Below are 8,884 nucleotides of genomic sequence, written 5' to 3' on the forward strand. Positions count from 1 at the left end.
GGATGTGGAGAAATAGGAACACTTTTACACTGTTGGTAGGACTGTCAACTAGTTCAACCATTGTGGAAGACAGTGTGGCGATTCCTCAAGGATCTAGAACTAGAAATACCATTTGACCCAGCCATCCCATTACTGGGGATATACCCAAAGGATTGTAAGTCACGCAGCTATAAAGACACATGCACATGTATGTTTATTGTGGCACTATTCACAATAGCAAAGACTTGGAATCAACCCAAATGTCCATCAGTGACAGACTGGATTAAGAAAAGGTGGCACATATACACCATGGAATACTATGCAGCCATAAAAAGGATGAGTTCGTGTCCTTTGTAGGGACATGGATGCAGCTGGAAACCATCATTCTCAGCAAACTATCGCAAGAACAGAAAACCAAATACCGCACGTTCTCACTCATAGGTGGGAATTGAACAATGAGATCACTTGGACACAGGAAGGGGAACATCACACACCAGGTCTTATTGTGGGGAGGGGGCGGGTGGAGGGATAGCATTAGGAGATATACCTAATGTAAATGACAAGTTAATGGGCGCAGCACACCAACATGGCACATGTATACACATGTAACAAACCTGCACATTGTGCACATGTACCCTAGAACTTATAGTATAATTTTAAAAAAATAGTTCTTAGAGAAATATGCTTTCTCTTGATCTAATTCAGATCTTGTGCCATTACATTATTTTCTACAAGTCCTGGTCTTACTGAGAATTGTGGCTTGTGGAATTCCCTGTTCAACTTCCTATCCTATGTCAAAAGGGAGGAGGTGATCCTTTTTTCTCTAATTGAATGAGAGCTAGAACACAGTTTAGCAAAGCATTAAACAAAAAGGAATTGTAAGTTTATGACAGTGTGGACTAGTGAGAAGAATAACTCTTAAATGATGCAGGTAGAGAACAAGTCTGAGATATTAACCCAAGGGGTGGTAATTAAGAACCACTGGAAGACAGACGGGGTTTAGAAGGCAGATTGCAAGACACAGTACTTTGGGGAGGGAAACTCGCTGCCTGAGTAAATAGGGACTCAAAGAAGGAAGGATGGCAAGCATGAAACCTGCAAGGCTATTACAAAGTTTTACTTACCACATATTTAGTTTGTTTAATATACTAATCTTAACAAAGTATGGAAGCTTATTATATATTTCTATGATAATTTTATTTTCTCAAGGCTAAATCATCCTGTATCTTTTCATCTTTCTCTATGGCTCTCATATTCCAATACTCAATTACTCTCATCTGAACTTTCTCTAAGCTTTCTTCCTCTTCTGAGTTGTTGAGGATTTTAGTACAAGCCATGATACATGTTAGAGTCAGCTGAGTACGTAAGATGAAAAGCCAATGGTTCAGATTTTAACTCGCTCATATGAAAGATCTTTGTGTTACAGATCTTTGACTTTTTAAAACAAAATTGCATGCTCGTCCTGACCTATTTTTGCCCCTCGTTGACCTTGTATTCTGTCTCAGCTTTGGAAGACCCTTTTATGGATCAGCAGTATGAATGAATACACTTCATAGTAACCACATACAATAGATTGATGCTGTTATGCATCAGTTAGTTGATAGCAAAAAAAAAAAAAAAAAGCTGAAATCATTGCCTTAGGCAAAGAAATATGGTAATCTTAAACCTTCATGTTGATATTTAGACACAAAATCCAGCTATTCAAAGTAGTCTAGGCAATTCCAATGATGTCATGTCAGCAGGATGAGTTTTCAGAGTCCAGAACTCATTATTATTTTCCAGTGGTACAAAAAGTTCTGGCTACCCTTCCTTTTGTAGGTATAGGTAAGTAGACAGGCATCTGAAAGTAAATGGAAGGTGGCCGACAAATTGACTCACGCTAACTAAGAGGCACATGAGATGAAAGTAAACATCAAAAGGCTGTTGCATTAATTTACAGTGAGAAATATAACACCGCACGTACAAGAAATATCACATTGGCCTGATCAAAACATTTTCTTTTACTTGTGGCCCAATCACATAGATATCAAAAGATGGTTTTTTGAGCATAGACTCAAAACATCAGGATGTAGATAAATCAAATCTTTAATTCACTTTTCCCAAAATGTGTTCTGTTCTGTGAGATGTTTTAATACATCTTCCAACAATGACAAAAAGTTCACTAATAAAATAAATTTGAGAAATGCTGGATTAAACTCAGATTTCATAACTGCATTCTTTCCTTTGGACTGCAGATATACATTGTGAATCTCAAAGGGCTCAGATAGTCAGCTTTTCTGGAGTGTATTTGACTCATGTCTATATAGAATACTTATCAATAGCTCACGAAACAATACTCTTCTACAGATATAGTTTCAGACTGAACGAATTCTTGGTCTGATATATAATTCTACCATAAAGATAATCTTGCCAATGGGCCTGGCATATTTCAAATGCAAGGATAAATCTCTGAATTATTCATTCTAGGGACATACTGTCCATGAGATCTGAAATAATCAGTCTCTGTTTTGAGTCTCCCTTTCCATTTTAGAGCTTGGGTGAGCACTACCACTATGAACCTATGTCATTCTCCTTCTGCTTTAATTTGATTTAATTTTACTAGTGATTAAGACACTGAAGAGGTTACAGTATGGGCTTGCTTGCCTACAAATAATATCTTCTTCAGATGATTTTGCATACCTTTATTGTAAATTAGGTGTTGATTTTTAAATGTGACTCTAAATTACTCTATTTTCTTTATTTTCAATGTTAGAGTCCTGCCACACTGTAACACCTAGATGCTTATTAAAAGTACATAACCAGGCAGGGCGTGGTGGCTCACACCTGTAATCCCAGCACTTTGGGAGGCCGAGGCAGGTGGATCGCCTGAGGTCAGGAGTTTGAGACCAGCCTGGCCAACATGGTGAAACTCCATCTCTACAAAAATACAAAAAATTAGCCAGGTGTGGTTGGGGGCACCTGTAATCCCAGATGCTTGGGAGGCTGAGGCAGGAGAATCGCTTGAACCTGGGAGGCAGAGGTTGCAGTGAGCCAAGATCATGCCATTGCACTCCAGCCTGGGCAACAAGAGTGAAACTCTGTCTCAAAAAAAAAAAAAGCACAGAACCAGAAAATAATGTAACTGTGGTAGGTAGGCAGAAAAATGCCCTCCCCCAAAAAATCTACATCCTAATCTCCAGAATCTGTGGATCCTTTTATAGCAAAAGGGACCTTGCAGGTATAACTAAGTCAAGGATCTTGAGTTGGAAAGATTGTCCTGGATTATCTGAGTGTGCCCAGCATAATCACAAAGGTTCTGGTAAATGAAAGAGAAAGGCAGGAGAGTCAGACTCAGAGGAGACGTGATGATGGGAGCAGAGGTCAAAGTGATGCAATTAATTGTTAGCTGGAAGGGGGCCATGAGCCAAGGAATATGGGCGGCCTCTAGACTGGAAAAGTCAAGGGAAAGGATTCTCCCCTAGTGCCTTCAGAAGAATTCAGCCCTGCTAACACCTTGATTTTAGACCTAAGAAACACATTTCAGACCTTCGACCTTCAAAACTGGAAAATAATAATTTTTTTATTGTTTTAAGCCACTAGCTCAGTGGCAATTTGTTAAAGAATAATAGGAAATAAATACAGTAGCTAACACTTTTAGAGATACTTATCCCCTCTCCACTTGGTCTTTTGTCATGCATATCCAATAGATGACCCTCTGAGATCTACCCTGACTAAACACTCTGAGCCAGTATCTTTTTCTTTTCTTTTCTTTTTTTTTTTTTTTTTTTTTTTTTTTTGAGACTGAGTTTTACTCTTGTTGCCCAGCCTGGAGTGCAATGGCATGACCTTGGCTCACCACAACCTCCGCCTCCCGGGTTCAAGCAATTCTCCTGCCTCAGCCTCCAGAGTAGCTGGGATTACAGGCATGCGCCACCACGCCCAACTAATTTTTGTACTTTTTAGTAGAGATGGGGTTTCTTCATGTTGGTCAGGCTGATTTCGAACTCCTGACCTCAGGTGATCCACCCGCCTCGGCCTCCCAAAGTGTTGGGATTACAGGCGTGAGCCACCACGCCTGCTGAGCCAGTATCTATCTATCCTTTAGAACTGATTTGGAGAATCATATGAATCTCACTTTACAGTGCTATGGAAACTTTAAGAATCTTAAGTACTTTTGAAATACATTAAATAAACCACTGAATTTCTCAGAAAAAGGTCAATATAGTCAGTTAAAAGAGGAAAGATATTAACTGAAGATGTTAGCTAATTGAGAAATGTGAGTTTTCAGAGCCCCTGGAATAGAATCAACTCCAGAGAACTGTCCTATGCTAAACTAATTCACAAGAGACTTGATATAAACCAAAATGTCAACTTATTAATTTAAATTTGGGACATTTCTTTCCAGTAATTAAAGTATCTATGCTCACAAGCCAGGAAACCCTCTTAGTATCAGATCATTTGATGGATTTAATTAATAATCCTAAAGCTACTTGATGAGTGTGAATCAGAACAAAGGTAGTGGGATACTTATGGGAATAATCCTACTGTACTGGTCAGAACCTTCCAATTATATTAGTCTTACAGAAGTCTCTAAATTTTTGCCTTTTAAATCTATCTCTATCAATACATTTTTATTCTTTGTTTCACTTGATCCCACAGAGATGGGCCACTATCTAGAGGTCTAGGAGGAGTCCCTATACTGAATAGTGAGTGACAACTCAGTAAGATCATTTCTTCTTTAGATTTTAAATATGAAACATACAGAGAGGAGAGGGAGAATAAGTAAAAGCCTTAACACAGTAGAAGCAATCTTTTATCAGAAGCAATTATACAGGAAAATAAACAGAGATTAGTTGGATTTACAGTGTAGAGCAAGTGCAGGTAGAGAAAGAAGCAAATACATAAGTGCTAAATCATGCACCTGGCAGACTAGTGGAGTCAGAGGCCTTTCCAGTGACAGCCATGCTGCTGTCCTGAGTGCAACAACCTGCTAGTTCTCCATGAGACCTTCCTGTGAAATGATTGTAGATTTTGTTTCCCTTCCTTCCTATTTCCCTATGTATCTTTACAACAAATCCCTCTAGTTGGAGTAAATTGTGAAAGTCTCCTCCACATTTTGCAGCCAAAAACTTGAACACATTTACCTGGGCTCTAGGAAAGCCATATAAAATTTCACAATTTCACTACATGTGATGGTTAATTTTATGTCAATTTGATGGTCTAAGGAATGCCTAGTCAAGATAGCCAGTAAAACATGATTTCTGGGTGTGTCTGTGAGAATGTTTTGGGAGAAGATTTGCAATTAAATTATTAGACTAAGTAAAGATCTGCGCTCACCAATGTGGGTGGGCATTATCCAACCCTTGAGGACCCAAGAACAAAAAGGCAGAGAAAGGGCAAATTCTCTTTCTCCTTCTGGACCTGGGACATCCATCTTCTCCTGCACACAGACATTGGAGCTCCTGGTTCTAGGGCCTTTGTACTCTGGGACTTACACCAACAACCCCACCAGTTTTCAGGCTTTCTGCCTTAAACTGGGAGTTACGCTATTGGCTTCCCTGGGTCTCAGGACTGCAGACTCGAGCTGAATTACACCACAGGCTTTCTTGGTTCTCCAGCTTGCAGATGGTATATCTGGCAGATCATGGGATTTCTCAGCCTCCAGAATCATGTGATCCAATTCCCTTAATAAGTCTCCTCTTTTATATCTGGATACATCCTATGGATTCCGTTTCTCTGGAAAACCCTAAGATGCTATCCCACAAGAGATTCTCCCACTAACCAGTGTGTTTCCACTGTCTGTACCCTAGATCTTTTGGACAATGCTGGAGGTGCAGAGACTTTCTATGGTTTTTTGGATTCCCCCCTCAATGCCATAGAATAATTACAACATACAAGATATATATGCCCAAACAGGCAACAGGCAATTGGTCAGGTCAATGCTCTGACCCTGTTATTACTGTAAAATATGATTCGGTGTTTTCATCTGTTTCCTGGAATGGCTTGGGTTACACTTGCAAATATTGTGGTACCACAATACAAGTAAAAATAGATAAATTGGGCTACATCAAAATTTAAAACTTCCATGCATCAAAGGACACAGTCAAAAGAGTGAAGAGGAAATAAATGGAATGGGAGAAAATATTTGCAAATCATATATCTGGTAGGGTGTTAACATTCAGAGTATACAAACTATTCCTATCACTCAACAATAACAACAAAACAACCCAGTTTAAAATAGGCCAAGCAATAATAGCCACTGAGGACTACTAGAGGGGGAGGGAGGAAGTAGGGGGCAAGAGTTGAAAAAGTATTGGGTACTACACTCAGCATCTGGGTGATGGGATCAATCAATCATACCCCAAACCTCATGTCACATAATGTACTCAAGTAACAAACCTGCACACGTACCACCTGAATCTAAAATAGAAGTTGAAATTATTATTTTTCAAAAAAAAAAAAAAAAAATAGGCCGGGCACAGTGGCTCATGCCTGTAATTCCAGCACATTGGGAGGCTGAGGCAGGAAGATCACCTGCGGTCAGGAGTTTGAGACAAGACTGGCCAACATGGTGAAACCCCATCTCTACTAAAAATACAAAAAGTAGCTGAGCATGGTGGCACATGCCTGTAATCCCAGCTACTCAGGAGGCTGAGGCATGAGAATAGCTTGAACCCAGGAGACAGAGATTGCAGTGAGCTGAGATCATGCCACTACACTCCATCCTGGGCAACGGAGCGAAACTCCATCTCGAAAACAAAATAAAATAAAATAAAATGTATCTGAATAAGAAAAGAAATAAAAATTTTAAAAAATTAAAAGGGAACAAGGATTTAAGTAAACATTTCTCCAAAGAAAATATACAAATGGCTAGCGAGTACCTGAAGAGATGCTCACCATCACCAATCAAGAAAATGCAAATGGATAGAGTGGCTGGCAAGATGGCTGAATAGAAACAGCTCCGGTCTGTAGCTCCCAGCGAGATCAATGCAGAAGGCGGGTGATTTCTGCATTTCCAACTGAGGTACCCCGCTCATCTCATTGGAACTGGTTAGACAGTGGCTGCAGCCGACAGAGGGCGAGCCAAAACAGGATGGGGCATCGCCTCACGGGGGAAGCACAAGGGGTCGGGGGAACTCCCTCCCCTAGCCAAGGCAAGCTGTGAGGGACTTTGCCGTGAGGAATGGTGCACTCCAGCCCAGATACTACACTTTTCCCACAATCTTTGCAACCCGCAGACCAGGAGATTCCCTCGGGTGCCTACACCACCAGGGCCCTGGGTTTCGAGCACAAAACTGGGCGGCCATTTGGGCAGACTAGCTGCTAGCTGCTAGCTGCTGCAGGATTTTTTTTTCATACCCCAGTGGCACCTGGAATGCCAGCGAGACAGAACCCTTCAATCCCCTGGAAAGGAAGTTGAAGCCAGGGAGTCAAGTGGTCTAGCTCAGTGGATCCTACCCCCACAGAGCCCAGCAAGCTAAGATCCACTGGCTTGAAATTCTCACTCCCAGCACAGCAGTCTGAAGTCGACGTGGGACACTCAAGCTTTGTAGGAGGAGGAGTGCCTGCCATTACTGAGGCTTAAGTAGGTGGTTTTCCCCTCACAGGGTAAACAAAGCCGCTGAGAAGTTCGAACTGGGTGGAGCCCACCGCAGCCCTACAAAGCCACCATAGCCAGACTGCCTTTCTAGATTCCTCCTCTCTGGGCAGGGCATCTCTGAAAGAAAGTCAGCAGCCCAGTCAGGGGCTTATACATAAAACTCCCATATCCCTGGGACAGAGCACCTGGGGGAAGAGGTAGCTATAGGCGCAGCTTCAGCAGACTTAAATGTTCCTTCCTGCCAGCTCTAAAGAGAGAGTGGATCTCCCAGCACAGTGCTCAAGCTCTGCTAAGGGACAGACTGCCTCCTCAAGTGGGTCCCTGACACCCGTGCTTCCTGACTGGGAGACACCTCCCAGCAGGAGTCAACAGGAACATCATACAGGAGAGCTCCGGATGGCATCTGGCAAGTGCCCCTCTGGTATGAAGCTTCCAGAGGAAGAAACAGGCAGCAATCTTTGCTGTTCTGCAGCCTCCGCTGGTGATAACCATGCAAACAGGGTCAGGAGTGGACCTCCCACAAACTCCAGCAGACCTGCAGCAGAGGGGCCTCTTAGAAGTAAAACTAACAAACAGAAAGGAATGGCATCAACATGAACAAAAAGGATGTCCACACAAAAACCCCATCTGAAGGTCACCAACATCAAAGACCAAAGGTAGATAAATCCATGAAGATGAGGAAAAAACAGCCCCAAAAGGCTGAAAATTCCAAAAACCAGAACGCTGCTTCTCCTCCAAAGGATCACAACTCCTCACCAGCAAGGGAATAAACCTCGACGGAGAATGAATTTGACAAATTGACAAAAGTAGGCTTCAGAAGGTGGGTAATGACGTACTCCTCCGAGTTAAAGGAGCATGTTCTAACCCAATGCAAGGAAGCTAAGAACCTTGAAAAAACGTTAGACAAATTGCTAACTAGAGTAACCAGTTTAGAGAAGAACATAAACGACCTGATGGAACTGAAAAACACAGCACGAGAACTTGTGAAGCATATACCAGTATCAACAGCCAAATCGATCAAGCGGAAGAAAGGATACCAGAGACTGAAGAACAACTTAATGAAATAAAGCATGAAGACAAGATTAGAGAAAAAAGAATGAAAAGGAACGAACAAAACCTCCAAGAAATATGGGACTATGTGAAAAGACCAAACCTACGTTTGATTGGTGTACCTGAAAGTGATTGGGAGAATGGAACAAAGTTGGAAAACACTCTTTAGGATATTATCCAGGAGAACTTCCCTAACCTAGCAAGACAGGCCAACATTCAAATTCAGAAAATACAGAGAATACCTCAAAGATACTCCTTGAGAAGTGCAACCCCAAG

The sequence above is a fragment of the Papio anubis genome, chromosome 9 (genome assembly GCF_008728515.1).
Source record: "Papio anubis isolate 15944 chromosome 9, Panubis1.0, whole genome shotgun sequence".
NCBI classification, from domain to species: domain Eukaryota; kingdom Metazoa; phylum Chordata; class Mammalia; order Primates; family Cercopithecidae; genus Papio; species Papio anubis.